This window comes from Podarcis cretensis (assembly GCF_951804945.1).
Source record: "Podarcis cretensis genome assembly, chromosome: 12".
In the NCBI taxonomy this organism is placed as follows: Eukaryota; Metazoa; Chordata; class Lepidosauria; order Squamata; family Lacertidae; genus Podarcis; species Podarcis cretensis.
The window spans coordinates 5,006,416-5,021,179 of NC_137181.1; the positions used below are offsets into that span (position 1 = coordinate 5,006,416).

The 14,764-nt window shown below is 48.4% G+C and overlaps 2 long non-coding RNA genes across 4 annotated transcripts in view; one reads left to right on the forward strand and one right to left on the reverse strand.

Moving 5' to 3' along the window:
* Positions 1-14,764, forward strand: part of LOC307199303 — a 270,585-nt gene that overhangs the window by 3,969 nt on the left and 251,852 nt on the right. The window lies entirely within an intron of this gene.
* On the reverse strand, positions 9-6,609 carry LOC307199325. Its single transcript, XR_013831874.1, has 3 exons — positions 6,415-6,609; positions 2,646-2,845; positions 9-1,316 (listed from the first exon to the last, which is right to left on the reverse strand). It is a non-coding gene; the product is annotated as an uncharacterized lncRNA (long non-coding RNA).

Here is a 14,764-nt window from a genome sequence, read left to right on the forward strand (position 1 = left end):
GTAAAGGGACCTCTGACCATTAGGTCCAGTCGTGGCCGACTCTGGGGTTGCGGAGCTCATCTCACTTTATTGGCCAAGGGAGCCGGCGTACAGCTTCCGGTTCATGTGGCCAGCATGACTAAGCCGCTTCTGGCGAACCAGAGCAGTGCACGGAAACGCCGTTTACCCTCCCACCAGAGCGGTACCTATTTATCTACTTGCACTCTGATATGCTTTTGAACTGCTAGGTTGGCAGGAGCAGGGACCAAGCAACGGGAGCTCACCCTGTTGCAGGGATTCGAACTACCGACCTTCTGATCGGCAAGTCCTAGGCTCTGTGGTTTAATCCACAGCGCCACCTGCATCCCTTGAAGACCCTTACTCAATCCTATTTTCTTACTGTACGTGAAGAGCCCTCCTCGCGCCTTACCTGGAGTTGTTTCAGCTACTCGGTTCCTGCTAAGCTGTTTCTCACCAGTTTTGTGGTGGTCCACATTTTTGTGGCACTGGCCTCCCAGATAATGACCCCAACAGAAATCCCACGTCAGTAGGAAGGCTGAACCAACCTAGCATCTTTGGGAATGCAGGGATTTGCTGGTTGCCCTGCCCGGGTGTTGATGTTTTTTGCCTTGTTCTTTTAAGGATCCAAAGGCAGTAAGCACTCTTACGGGCGATGATTTATTAATGAGAGAAATGACAAGGTGCACGTACGTCTAAACGAAACCTAAGCAGACACAGAACAGAAGTACCTAGGCAAAAATGAACGAAAAATGTGGAATAGCGTCGATCGTGCTATTCTCCCTGCTGGGGGAAACGGCTGGTGGGTATTGGCGGTGGGCAGGTCCCCTCCTAGCCAAAGCTGGAAGATGCTTAACTCAATCCTGGGTGGGTTTGACGCTGGGCTCCCTCCAGCCCTCCGAGAAACCGCCTGTCCGTGTAGAAAGCATTGAACTTTGTGGACCAATGGTCTGATTCTGTGGGAGGCAGCGTCTGTGCAAAGTGTGCTTGGCAAGTTTTAAACGGAAGCGTCGTGGCGAACCTCTCCAGGAGATGGAGAGGCAATGTTCTGGCGTTGCTGCGCCTTTGCGCCAAGATTGGCCGCTCTCGTTCGCATTTCCCGGACCGGTCTGTGCGCGTCTTAGAAGGCTGGTTTGGGGGAGAGAAGAGAGGCTACAAAGGATGCCTTGCTAGCTGCCATGATGGTTGCAAGCGCCTCTTGGCGGATGAAGGCGATGGGGGTGGATCAAACTGGTCCTGCACCCAGACTTCCATCTGACGTCCCAGTGCCCTTTGACGCATCTGGCCACGTAGCACATGCCGTGAATCACCTTCGCTTCCTGCAGCGGAAAGATCCGTGGGAGGCAGTGAGAAGGCGAAGAGGCCGCCAACAGCTGCTGGAACAGGCTTAGGCAAACTCGGCTCTCCAGCTGTTTTGGGGCTACAACTCCCATCATACCTAGCTAACAGGGATGATGGGAGTTGTAGTCCCCCAAAAAGCTGGAGGGCCGAGTCTGCCTATTCCTGAGCTAGAACTTGATAATGCACAGAAGGGGAAGTTCCAACGGAGGAGGAATGGCTTAGGAAACTGATGGGCTATGCTGGAATGGACTGCAAAAACGAAGGGGACGTAATGGCAAAATGTTTAAGAGAGAGTGGAGACCACGGATGGATTATCTGTCAAATTATCACCCATACATGAAGTTGCTGGCAGAGAATATTATTATTATTATTATTATTAATTTTATTATTTATACCCCACCAATCTGGCTGGGTTTCCCCAGCCACTCTAGGTGGCTCCCAACAGAATATTAAAAATACAATCAAACATCAAACATTAAAAACTTCCCTAAACAGGGCTGCCTTCAGATGCCTTCTAAAAGTCAGATAGTGGTTTATTTCCTTGACATCTGATGGGAGGGTGTTCCTCAGGGCAGGTGCCACTACTGAGAAGGCCCTCTGCCCGCTTATATTGAAATATAAGCAGTGGATTATCGAAAGAATTAATGACAGCGGGATTTAGAAAATTAAAACCTGTTGTAAAACAGCAAAAAGGAGTAAAAACAAACATTAGGAACGGAGGGGTGGGAAGTCAATAACACACACACACACACAGAGAGAGAGAGAGAGAGAGAGAGAGAGAGAGAGAGAGAGAGGAATATTTTTGGAGGTTTAATAAAAATGATATGGAAAGAAAGAGAATGGGAAGAGGCCACTTGGTCATTCAAGGGGTGGGATTTCCGAGTCCCCAATGAGGGTCAGGTTCAAGGAGGGCCATTTGTCTTCTGTTAGTGGCCCCCGGATGTGGTTCTCTGGTTGCAGTGGCAGAACCAAGAAGCTGAGCCTAGCCCTGCTTTCGGTTTCCCGCAATGCCTTAGGATGCTGAGTACTAGTGCAGGATTCCTCCCCTCCCTCAAGACAGACGGATGCCAACAAGATTACTGCAATACACTATATTTGGGGCTGTCCCTGTGCTTGGTTCAGAAGCTGCCTCTAGTACAGAGTGCAACAGCTAAATGGGTGCTCAGTGAGACCCTGGCAGGACACAAACATCTCACCTAGGTGAAACAGCGGCCCAGGCTGCCTATGAGCTGGAAAGTCATTTCCAAGTTTCTATTTCAAACAACTTGGTGCCCCAGAGAGCCTGCTCATCTGCTCTGTGCCCTCACCTGTGCCTCCTGCTTGGCTGCATCCTTGGGGCTGCCATCGCCTGCCCCTCTTGAATTTGTGTCTTCTGGTGGGGCGGCAGCCCCTCTCAGCACCAAGCCCACCACTAGCACCAGCAGCAGCCAGAAGCACCGCATCGCCCTCGAGGTGCTCCGAGGCGCCACACGACTCTTCACGTCCAGATTTGGGAGGGGAGAAGCTCCTGTGGATGGCGGAGGAATTGCAGGGAAAGAATGAAAATCAGGGGCAGGGGTTTAAGGACCAAGGAAGTTCCCTGAAACATCCCCTTTGCCTAGGGGAGCTGGAAAGGGGAAAAAAGGCAGCAACTAAGTTGGGGAGGAGTACAGAAAGCCCACAACCTATAAAGCCTTAAATGGCTCAGGACCCCAACACCTCTCCCCTTATGAACCTACCCGGACCCTGAGATCATCTTCTGAGGCCCTCCTTCTTGTGCCTCCTCCTCGAGAGGTCCGGAAGGTGGCAACACGAGAACAGGGCCTTTTCTGCAGTGCCTCCCCATCTGTGGGATGCTCTCCCCAGGGACGTTCGCCTGGTGTCTTCATTATACATCTTTAGGCACCAAGCAAAAACCTTCCTTTTTAACCAGGCCTTTGGTTGATCCAATTTAACATCCTATGCCCTTTTAAACTGTGTTTTTTTTTGGGGGGAGGGGGGCTATTTGCTTGTTGTTTTTATTCTGGTTAGGTATTTTGTGGTTTTATATCTTGATTTTACTCTGTGAACTGCCCTGAGACCCCCAGGTATAGGGTGGTACTGTATTTTTCGCTCTATAGGACACACTTTTTCCGTTCCAAAAATGAAGGGGGAAAGTGTGTGCGTCCTATGGAGCGAATGCAGGCCCCTCTCGCATTTCAGGCTTCAGGAAGCTATCCGCAAGCCTGCGGAGCCCGGCGGGAACTGGGGAGTGTGGTTCCCGCCAGGGTCCAAAGGCTTGCGGATAGCAGCCTGCTGTCCCCAGAGCCAAAACAGCGAGACGGGGCGTGTGCAGCCCTCCATCTCGCTGTTCCAGCTTCGGGAGGGCTGCGCAAAGCCTCCGCAGGGCTGCGGGGTGAAAGCATCCCACCGCCCTGCGGAGGCTACAAAGGATGTCCCCAAAGCCTCAAGCCTTTGGAGGGCAGCTGCGCTCCAAAGGCTTCAGGGATCTTTGAGGCTGGTGGTAGGGGAAAGCAGCGCTTCCCCCCACCGCCAGCCCCACAAGCTCGGGGGGCAGGGGTGAGGCCTGCTCTTGAACGCACCTTGAACGTACCTTGTTTTTGTTTTTTTTTTATAAATATTTATTGAAATTTTTAGATAAATACAAAATGCAGAAATGATAAACAATATAACATGGATCATAACAGGTTTTTTCATAACTTCTTTGGACTCACTCACGTCTCCCGCTCCCACTTACATCATTATAACCTTTTTCCAGCAATTTATCATCTTGTTTACATTCTTAAATCTCATTCAATTAATTTAATCTAATAATTCTCCAGAAATTTTATATTTTCCTCAATCTCACTTATCATCAAATTCAAGTCTAATTCAATGGTAGGCAGTTATTTATGATCTAGCATCCTTCTTAGTCTTCTGCCAAATTACAATACTTTTGTAAATAAATCTTGAACGTACCTTGTTTTTGAGGGGGAGAACAAAAAAAAAAAAATCCCCGCCTATTCTCCCCCTCCTATGGTCCGGTGCGTCCTATGGTCCAGTGCGTCCAATAGAGCGAAAAATACGGTATATAAATTCAACAACAACAACAACAATTTGCTGGTGTTTTTTTTTTTACTTTTTTAGAAAATGGCTCCGTTTTTGGTCTTCCTGACTTCAAGTTTTTTGGGGGGAAAACGAACCTTTGCATAAGTTGCGGGCTTACTGTATGACAAAAGTAATGCGGGGTGATTTAGTATTGGCAGTTATATTAATCTGAGCAGTAGGACCAATTATCCGTACCCTTGGGAGCATCTTCCAATGGTCAGTTTCCTTCCAAAGATCATTACAGGTTTTATGCTGTGCTGATGCCTGATTATCGTCTTCCAAAGCAACTACAGTGGTACCTTGGGTTACATACTGTCAGGGGTTCAGGAGCAGAAGCACAGGGAAGAGGGGAGATGGAGAGCGAAGGGGAAGAATCTGAGGGCAGCGTAGGAGAAGATGACAGTGGCCCGAGAGATTCCATGAGCCTCTCCAGCGAATCGGAAGATTCACAGAAGGGGGCGCCGGTGGCCAGGGCAAGGGGGGTCCCAAGGGGGACACCCCAGAAGCAAGGGGCCAGCGGGGACTCCCAGAGCAGCAGTTGGAAATCAGGACCAGCTTCCCCACCAGAGCATAGTGGGGGGGAAGAGTCACAGGTATCGGGAGTAGCGTCTCCCCCAGCAGGGAGAGGAGAGGAGTCAGGGCTGACCACGCCTCCATCGGAGAGTCAGACAACGGAGGGGAGGTCAGATCCGGCCAGTATCCCGGAAGAGGGAAGCAGTGACAGAAGTAGTGTAACGGTCAGGAGGAAGGTCACTGGGTTGGCGCGAGAGGCAAGTTCAAATGTACAGGAGCGTGGGACAGCAGAGAATGAGGATTGGGAACTGGGTCCTAAAGCCCGCCGAAGGCAGGGGGAGGAGCTAAGCGACTCAGTGTCGGAAGAGTCCAGAAAGGGCAATGCCCCAGCGGGCAGGAGGACCCAGAGGAGGAGAGAGCAGCGGAAAAGGTGGAGCAGGGCTAGGATCTTAAACTGGTGTCAGAGGGGAGGAGATTCAGACGGGACTTCGCCGGTCTAGGGTTTAAGACGTAGAGCTGCGCGCTACGGCTTTGAAATGGAAACTGAACCTCAATAAAGACTTTTGTACATAACGACAGCCTGGCGTTGGTCCTCTGTGAGCTGGGACCTAGAGGCAGCTCTGACACATACGCTTCAGGTTACAGACTCCACTAACCCAGAAATAGTACCTTGGGTTAAGAACTTTGCTTCAGGATGAGAACAGAAATCATGCGGTGGCAGTGGGAGGCCCCATTAGCTAAAGTGGTGCTTCAGGTTAAGAACAGTTTCAGGTTAAGAACGGACCTCTGGAACGAATTAAGTACTTAACCCGAGGTACCACTGTACTCTATTCCGAACTTAAAAATGGAAAGCGTAATGCTGGTGGTCAACAAAAGAGGTTTAAAGACTCTCTCAAGGCAAATATTAAAAGATGTACAGTAGTATAAACACCAGCAACTGGGAAACACTGGCCTGCGAGCGCTCCAGTTGGAGAACAGCCTTTACCCAAGGCGTCATGGGCTTTGAAGACACTCGAACTCAGGACGCAAGGGAGAAACGTGATAAGAGGAAGGAACGCTTGGCAAACCCTCACCAGGATCAACTCCCGCCCGGAAACCAATGTGGAAGGACGTGTGGATCCAGAATTGGCCTCCACAGTCACTTACGGACTCACTGTTAAAACCGTGTTTATGGAAGACGATCTTACTCGGCTACGAGGGATCGCCAAAGAAGAAGACGACAAGTCAGGAGGAAAGGATTCCTTCATTGCAGGGAGTTGGAGTAACTGACCCTTGTGGTCCTTTCGAACTCTACAGTTCTATGGTTCTGGGAGAGGGAAGTCACAGCATCAAGCCAAGCTTGGCCCTGGCACCTTTCTGTGTGGGGAATCTCCACCCCATAGACTTAATTAGGTCCATTGGGCTTCTGAGGCCATTTGGCCAAGCCACGCTAACTTGCCCGGCCCCTGATGCCACTTGTGGGGCAGGGAAGATCACAGCTAGGCCCACGGGACTCACCCAGTACTCCGGCAGACGCAAACGTCAGCTGATCTGCAGCGCAGTGAGACGCAGGTGACCTGGCGGCATTGTGATGTCAGGTGATTGGCAGGTGTGTGGCCCCGCCCATCTGCCCAGCTGGGTGGAGGTGACAGATAGTAATCCAGCCCACCAAACGGGTTCAGTCCCACATCTCTGGCGCAAAACTGAAAGGAATAATAATAATAATAATAATAATAATAATAATAATAATTTATAATTTGTACCCCACCCATCTGGCTGGGTTTCCCCAGCCACTCTGGGCGACTTCCACAGAGACCAAAAATGCACTAAAATGTCACACATTAAAAACTTCCCTGAACAGGGCTGCCTTAAGATCTCTTCTGAATGTCAGGTAGTTGTTTATCGCTTTGACATCTGGTGGGAAGGCGTTCCACAGGGCAGGCGCCACCACTGAGAAGGCCCTGTGCCTGCTTCCCTGTAGCTTTGCTTCTCGCAATGAGGATGTCAGCATCGCCCTTGAGCCAGTGTACCAACTGAACTCATGCACTTCAACCCCGACTGGGCTAGGTGAGCTGGGTAGCACTGCCAGAGACCACCTTTCTCACAGGAACAGGTCACAGTGCTGTGGACTCACAGCTTAGAGCTGAGAGCACCGGATTCACTTGCACAATAAAACAGTCGTTGCGCAGCAGCGTTTTGCAGAGTCTTGCAGAGTATAAACCACTCGGAGAGCAGCTCTGTAGAATATCTTCCTTTTATTCTATAACTACAACTATGATACAACACTATATACAGAGCTGAATATTCTGAGCATAAATCAATGCTACTCTGAGTGCCTGCAGCTGCTCTTAGCAGCAACCTTATCTCTAAACACGATCTCTAGCACTCTCTCTCTCCGACACACTGACTGACTCACACACACATGTGGTGCTGGGCAGAATAAGTAGATAGCAGGACACGCCTCCTCCTCTCTGGAGAGTCAGCAGCTCCTCAGGAGATTCTTGGATATGGGAGGGGTGAAATCTCCTCAGAGAGAACCGCCAGAAGGCCCTCGGAGCTGGACCTCAGTGTCCGGGCAGAATGATGGGGGTAGAGACGCTCCTTCAGGTATACAGGACCGAGGCCGTTTAGGGCTTGAAAGTTCAGCACCAACACTTTGAATTAAGAACGGGAAAGATTAGATGGCTGAATAAGCTGAAAGATTTGGGCAAACATGTCCCTCTTGTGGCGACTGGCCATGTGTGAATGAATCACCGAAGATCAAACTCAGCTGGAAATTCCGTCAATCGATCTGTCATTTATTTATTTAGTCTGAAAAAATTACACACCACCTGATTGTAATTATTTTTTAAAAATTAAAAATCCAAAGTGGTTTATGAAAAGGATGAAACTACAAATTTCCGATAAGAACAGTGAAAAGCAGCTGCTTAACATCTTTGGGGAATGATTAAAATAAACAATAAGCTAAACATTCTTAATAATAATAATAATAATAATAATAATAATAATAATTTATACCCCGCCCATCTGTCTGAGTCTCCCCAGCCACTCTGAGCGGCTGCCTTCACATGTCTTCTAAAGATAAGATAGCTGCTTATTTCCTTCACATCTGAAGGGAGGGTGTTTTAAAGAGGCGCTGAAAAGATTCTAGTGAAGGTGCCAGACTGATGTCAGTCGGCAGGGAGGAGTGCCAACGTCTGGGTGCGGCCACACTAAGGTAAATATTGATCCTTTACGAATGTAGAATGAATATTATTCGGCGCCTGGGACAATGTGAATTCCGCAGTGCCAGGAATCCTGGAGGAAGTTCCCAGGTGAATGAATCATGGAGTGATAACAACTACCCAGGTGAAAAGGAAATCATTGCAGACCCGGAAGGCTCTGCCACACACGGAGAAAGGCCCAGGATCAGGTCCGTGGGCCTGATCCTGCAGGCTCCTCTTATGTCAGCCTGCCTTTGAGTAATCCAGCACTGACTCCAGACTAGACTTTCCAAGTCAAGTGGGAAGGGACAAGGTAGCTGTTAGGTGGATTTGTAGCTGATTGGCTGACCAAATCCAGAGAGTTCTCATTTGTGCTTCCTTGTAATCCTGCAAACAAACAAACAAGCCAAGGTCTTTGAATTTTTTTTAAAAGGGGCAAATGTTTAATGCATATCTTTTAAGCTTTGTATATAGATTTTTACATTAGTATAACTGACTCTGTTATAGAGTCAGTGGAGGCAGTGAGAGATTTTACTTTCTTTGGGCTCCATGATCACTGCAGATGGTGACAGCAGTCACGAAATTAAAAGACACCTGCTCCTTGGGAGAAAAGCAATGACAAACCTAGACAGTATCTTAAAAAGCAGAGGCCAACAAAGGTCCCTATAGTTAAAGCCATGGTTTTCCCAGTAATGATGTATGGAAGTGAGAGCTGGGCCGTAAAGAAGGCTGAAAGCCGAAGAATGGATGCTTTTGAATTCTGGTGCTGGAGGAGACTCTTGAGAGTCCCGTGGACTGCAAGAAAATCAAACCTCTCCATTCTGAAGGAAATCAGCCCTGAGTGCTCACTGGAAGGACAGATCCTGAAGCTGAGGCTCCCAGACTTTGGCCACCTCATGAGAAGAGAAGACTCCCTGGAAAAGACCCTGATGTTGGGAAAGATGGAGGGCACAAGGAGAAGGGGATGACGGAGGACGAGATGGTGGGACAGTGTTCTCGAAGCGACGAACATGAGTTTGACCAAACTGCGGGAGGCAGGAGAAGACAGGAGTGCCTGGCGTGTTCTGGTCCAGGGGGTCACGAAGAGTCGAACATGAGTAAACGACTAAACAACAACAACTGACTCTGTATGTTAAGGCAGCTTCCGATTCTCCTGCGATCCTTCTTGGTCTCTGCAACCAGCGAGGGTGTTGTGCAATTCCCCCGCGGAGTTGTATCGCTGGATGATTCACCTGGGAATTTCCTCTAAGATTCCTGGCACTGTTGCAAGAGCCACATAATGTTCATTCCGCATTTCTAAGAATCTTTTTGTTTGGCCACACCCACACTTTGAACTCCCTGCCTGTTGAAATCAGAAAGGTGTCTTCTCTGTTCTCTTTCTGTACCTGTTGTTTGGCCTTGCTGGGCAAGCACAATGTGTGTAAACCGGAACAGAAATCACTAACTGTGATTGCCAAGGGTTTGCAATCATATTATTATTATTGATTGCCGCTATTATTGTTTTTTTTTAAAAAAGAATTTTTATTAAGTTTCCATATTTATTTACATCTCATTTTACGGATCTATAACTTAAAGCGTTGCTCAAACAGAGCATCGACTCCCCCCCCCTCTTTCTGACTTCCAAACATCTTTTACTAAATTCTCACATTTCTATAACCACTTTTTTTACCTTAAAACCTCTTTTTTATAATAATTACCTCCTTTTACGTAAATCAGTTCCTTATTTTCACATTATAAAGCTTTTCAGTTCAAACCTATTATTGTTTAGCATTGCCTGACATTTCAAGAAGGCAACATTAAAATTCTTTGGTTTTCCGAAAGAAGTTAATATGCTTCCTCATCAAATGTTCTGCGCGGACCCTGAGGTCCAGCTCTGAGGTCCTTCTGGCGGTTCCCTCCCTGCGAGAAGTGAGGTTACAGGGAACCAGACAGAGGGCCTTCTGGGTGGTGGCACCTGCCCTGTAGAACGCCCTCCCACCAGATGTCAAGGAAATAAGCAACTACAGTGGTACCTCGGGTTAAGTAGCGTATTTTTTGCTCTATAAGACTCACTTTTTCCCTCCTAAAAAGTAAGGGGAAATGTGTGTGTGTCTTATGGAGAGAATGCAGGCTGCGCAGCTAACCCAGAAGCCAGAACAGCAAGAGGGATTGCTGCTTTCACTGCGCAGCGATCCCTCTTGCTGTTCTGGCTTCTGAGATTAAGAATATTTTTTGTCTTGTTTTCCTCCTCCAAAAACTTGGTGCGTCTTGTGCTCTGGTGCATCTTATAGAGCAAAAAATACAATACTTAATTCGTTCCGGAGGTCCATTCTTAACCTGAAACTGTTCTTAACCTGAAGCACCACTTTAGCTAATGGGGCCTCCTGCTGCCACCGTGCCACCAGAGCCCATTTCTCTTCTTATCCTGAAGCAAAGTTCTTAACCTGAAGCACTATTTCTGGGTTAGTAGAGTCTGTAACCTGAAGTGTATGTAACCTGAAGCGTATGTAACCCAAAGTACCACTGTATCTGACTTTTAGAAGACATCTGAAGTCAGCCCTGTTTAAAGAAGCTTTTAACATTTTATGAATTCTTGTATTTTAATATTTTGCTAGAAGCCCAGCCAGATGGGCGGGGTACAAATAAATTGATGACGATGCCAAGCTAAATGTTGCCCAGTCACAAAAATAAGAGTAGATTTGAATTCCTCATACCCAAATAAGCCACATTTTGAAGGCCACTCAATGAAGAAATTTGCAAAGTTTCATCCCCTAAAATGATGGCTAAAATAGCCACCCAACCTCTGGTTAAAAACCACCCGTGGAGGAGAGGGTGCCAACTTGAATGGATCTTTCATTGAACCTGTTGCTGGCCCTGCTTAGGGGGCTCATCCCCCACACCCGTTGCTAGCCACACTGTTTTCACCCCATCCTGGGAGTGTGCAGCCTGGGAGTCATTCTGGACTCACAGCTGTCCATAGAGGCGCAGGTTAATTCTGTGCCTAGGGCAGCTGTCTACCAGCTCCACCTGGTACGCAGGATGAGACCCTCCCTGCCTTCAGACTGTCTTGCCAGAGTGGTGCATGCTCAGGTTATCTTCCTCTTGGACTACTGTAAGGCGCTCTATGTGGGGCTACCTTTGAAGGTGACCTGGAAACTGCAGCTAATCCAGAATGTAGCAGCTAGACTGGTGACAGGGAGTGGCCGCCGGGACCACATAACACCAGTCCTGAGAGATCTGCATTGGCTCCCAGTACGTTTCCGAGCACAGTTCAAAGTGTTGGTGCTGACCTTCAAAGCCCTAAACGGCTTCGGTCCAGTATACCTGAAGGAGCATCTCCACCCCCATCGTTCAGCCCGGACACTGAGGTCCAGCTCCGAGGGCCTTCTGGCTGTTCCCTCATTGCGAGAAGTGAGGTTACAGGGAACCAGACAGTGGGCCTTCTCGGTAGTGGCGCCCGCCCTGTGGAACACCCTCCCTTCAGATGTGAAGGAAATAAGCACCTATCTTCTCTTTAAAAGACATCTGAAGGCAGCCCTGTTCATTGAAATTTTTAATATTTAATGCTGTTTTGTTTTTAACACTTGATTGGAAGCCACCCAGAGTGGCTGGGGAAACTCAGCCAGATGGGCGGCGTATATATAATAAATAATAATAATAATAATAATAATAATAATAATAATAATAAGTAGTAGTAGTAGTAGTATCCTCATTGCCAACCTTGGCTCTTTCTGTTGCAGGCAAGGAGCACCTGTTCCGAGTGCGTATGCGTCAATGGCAAATGGGTTCTGACCTGGAGGCCTGGATGCGGCGGTTCCATAGCAGGAGGTATCCCTGAACATGCCGCATGGAAAGGTCGCTGCAAGAACACTCCCTGTTAGCAACATACCCTTGGCAGCCCCTCTCCTCTCTGCCCCCCTCCAGTCTCCAAAGAAGCACGGACTGGTCCAGGAGATGCAACTGAGGATGCAAAGTCTCAACAATCTCAGAGTCGGCTCTTGCAGAGGTTCCTTGCGGTGCTTCCAGCTCTTATGTCTCAATAAAGCATTTGCAAAAGTCGGTGGCCTTGTTTTGTCTGAAAAGAAATTTAAAAACACCCTCGTAAGCGGGGCGGCTTAAAAACAGCTCGCAAGGATGAAGGCAGAAAGCAGTCATATTCTTATAGTTGGGAAGTGGAAGGGGCAGGCGGAATATAAATTGGAAGAATTGCATAAAGAGGTGTGGGATATAGCTATTAAAAATAAATTCATATGTGCCATAGGGACGTGGGTGGCGCTGTGGGTTAAACCACAGAGCTTAGGGCTTGCTGATCAGAAGGTCGGCGGTTCGAATCCCCGCGACAGGCTGAGCTGAGTGCTGCAACCCCAGAGTCGTCTGCGACTGCACCTTAACATGTGCCATTAAGCAGTGGCAGAGCATATTTCCGCGTTGCAGCGTGCTCCCAAGGGGAAGTTCCAGCCAAGCAATTTGGAGCAAAACAGCAGTCAGTAGACCATGATCTTTATTGTTGTGCAACAGGTCCCCACAGGAGTAAGATAAGGTTATCAGATTTTTTTCAAAGAATCCAGGGACACTTTTCAACTCCAATGGATTTTGTATGGGGACTGATTCATAAATCCAGGGAAATGGGGACATCTGGTAACCTTAGAGTAAGAACCCCGAGCAGAGGGTGTCACCCTCTTTTAAAACTTCCCTCTTTGCCCCAGAATACAATTAGAGCAGCATCATTGAAACATCATCACTACATCACTAAAAAAAGGTAAAGAACCCCTGACAGTTAAGTCCAGTCACGGACGACTCTGGGGTTGCAGTGCTCATCTCGCTTTACAGGCCGAGGGAGCCAGCGTACAGCTTCCAGGTCATGTGGCCAGCAGGACTAAGACGCTTCTGGCGTACCAGAGCAGCGAACGAAAACGCCGTTTACCTTCCCGCCAGAGCGGTACCTATTTATCTACTTGCACATTGACGTGCTTTCGAACTGCTAGGTTGGCAGGAGCAGGGACCGAGCAACAGGAGCTCACCCCGTCGCGGGGATTCGAACCGCCGACCTTCTGATTGGCAAGCCCAAGAGGCTCAGTGGTTTAGACCACAGCGCCACCCGCATGGTGGGTCACTAGCATGTCACAAATGGGGAGAGGTATACAAGGGTTAAGGGACGTGGGTGGCACTGTGGGTTAAACCACAGAGCCTAGGACTTGCCAATCAGAAGGTCGGCGGTTTGAATCCCCGCAATGGGGTGAGCTCCCGTTCCTCAGTCCCTGCTCCTACCAACCTAGCAGTTCGAAAGCCGTCAAAAGTCCAAGTAGATAAATAGGAACTGCTCCAGTGGGAAGGTAAACGGCGTTTCCGTGCACTGCTCTGGTTCGCCAGAAGCGGCTTAGTCATGCTGGCCACATGACCCGGAAGTTGTACGCCAGCTCCCTCGGCCAGTAAAGCGAGATGAGCGCCGCAACCCCAGAGTCGGCCATGACTGGAGCTAATGGTCAGGGGTCCCTTTACCTTTTATACAAGGGTTACACAAGTTCAACATTAGGTCACTTTTTCATATACCTTTCCCAACACCTCTTAAGGACCCAACACCGAAAGAACAATAAAACTCTTTAAATCTCCTTGCCCTCGGGACTGGTCTGGAGATGGGCTTTCAGAACACCTGACATGCTCAACTGCCTCTGAGGATGTCTAGTGTTGCCCCCCTGGTCGCTCCCTGGTTGGGGGGCCGTGTATGCGCTCTCACGCTTGGGGAATTAGCACGGGATGCCCTGTTCCTGCTGCCTACGTGACTTCCTGGTTCATGGAGGGAGTTGGAGCCCAAATTCACCTTTCTTTAAGGGTTAAAATGGCGTTGGAATGAGGAGAGTCAGTTAAAGTTTGGATTTTGTATAGATTTATAAAGCTAGGTATCTTCCCTGAGCTGTCAAGTCAAAAGGATACATTCAGGCACAATATTTAATAATAATAATAATAATAATAATAAATATTTTTTAATTTATATCCCACCCTTCCTGGTTTAAAAACTGGGCTCAGGGCGGCTAACAGCAAATATAAAACATTGATTAAAATGCGACTTAAAAACAGCATCATCAATATCAATAAAATTCAAAAATTCAGGGGTCATTTGTGGGGAAAAACAAACAATCAAACAAACAAACTCAGTCAGTAGACCTCAAATGATGACCAGGGCTAACTGGCCAAGTTGGTCCTACTAGGGCCAGCGAGGAGACTAGGGAAGAATTTAAATGTGGGGTCCCAGAAAGGGTTTGTTCATAGAAGAGGAAAGAGGAAAAGGGAATAGAGGATCAGGCTAATTCATATGGAAGGCCAGGCAGAATAGCTCTGTCTTACAGGCCCGACGGAAGGAGGTTAAATCCTGCAGGGCCCTGGTCTCATGGGACAAAGCATTCCACCAGGTCGGAGCCATCACTGAAAAGGCCCTGCCCTGGCGGAGGGTAGTTTGGCTTCCTTAGGGCCCGGGACCTTTAAGCTATTACAGTGGTACCTCGGGTTACATATGCTTCAGGTCACACACACCGCTAACCATGAAATAGTGCTTCAGGTTAAGAACTTTGCTTCAGGATGAGAACAGAAATCGTGCTCCGGCGACAGTAGGAGGCCCCATTAGCTAAAGTGTTGCTTCAGGTTAAGAACAGTTTCAGGTTAAGAACGGACGTCCGGAACGAATTAAGTAT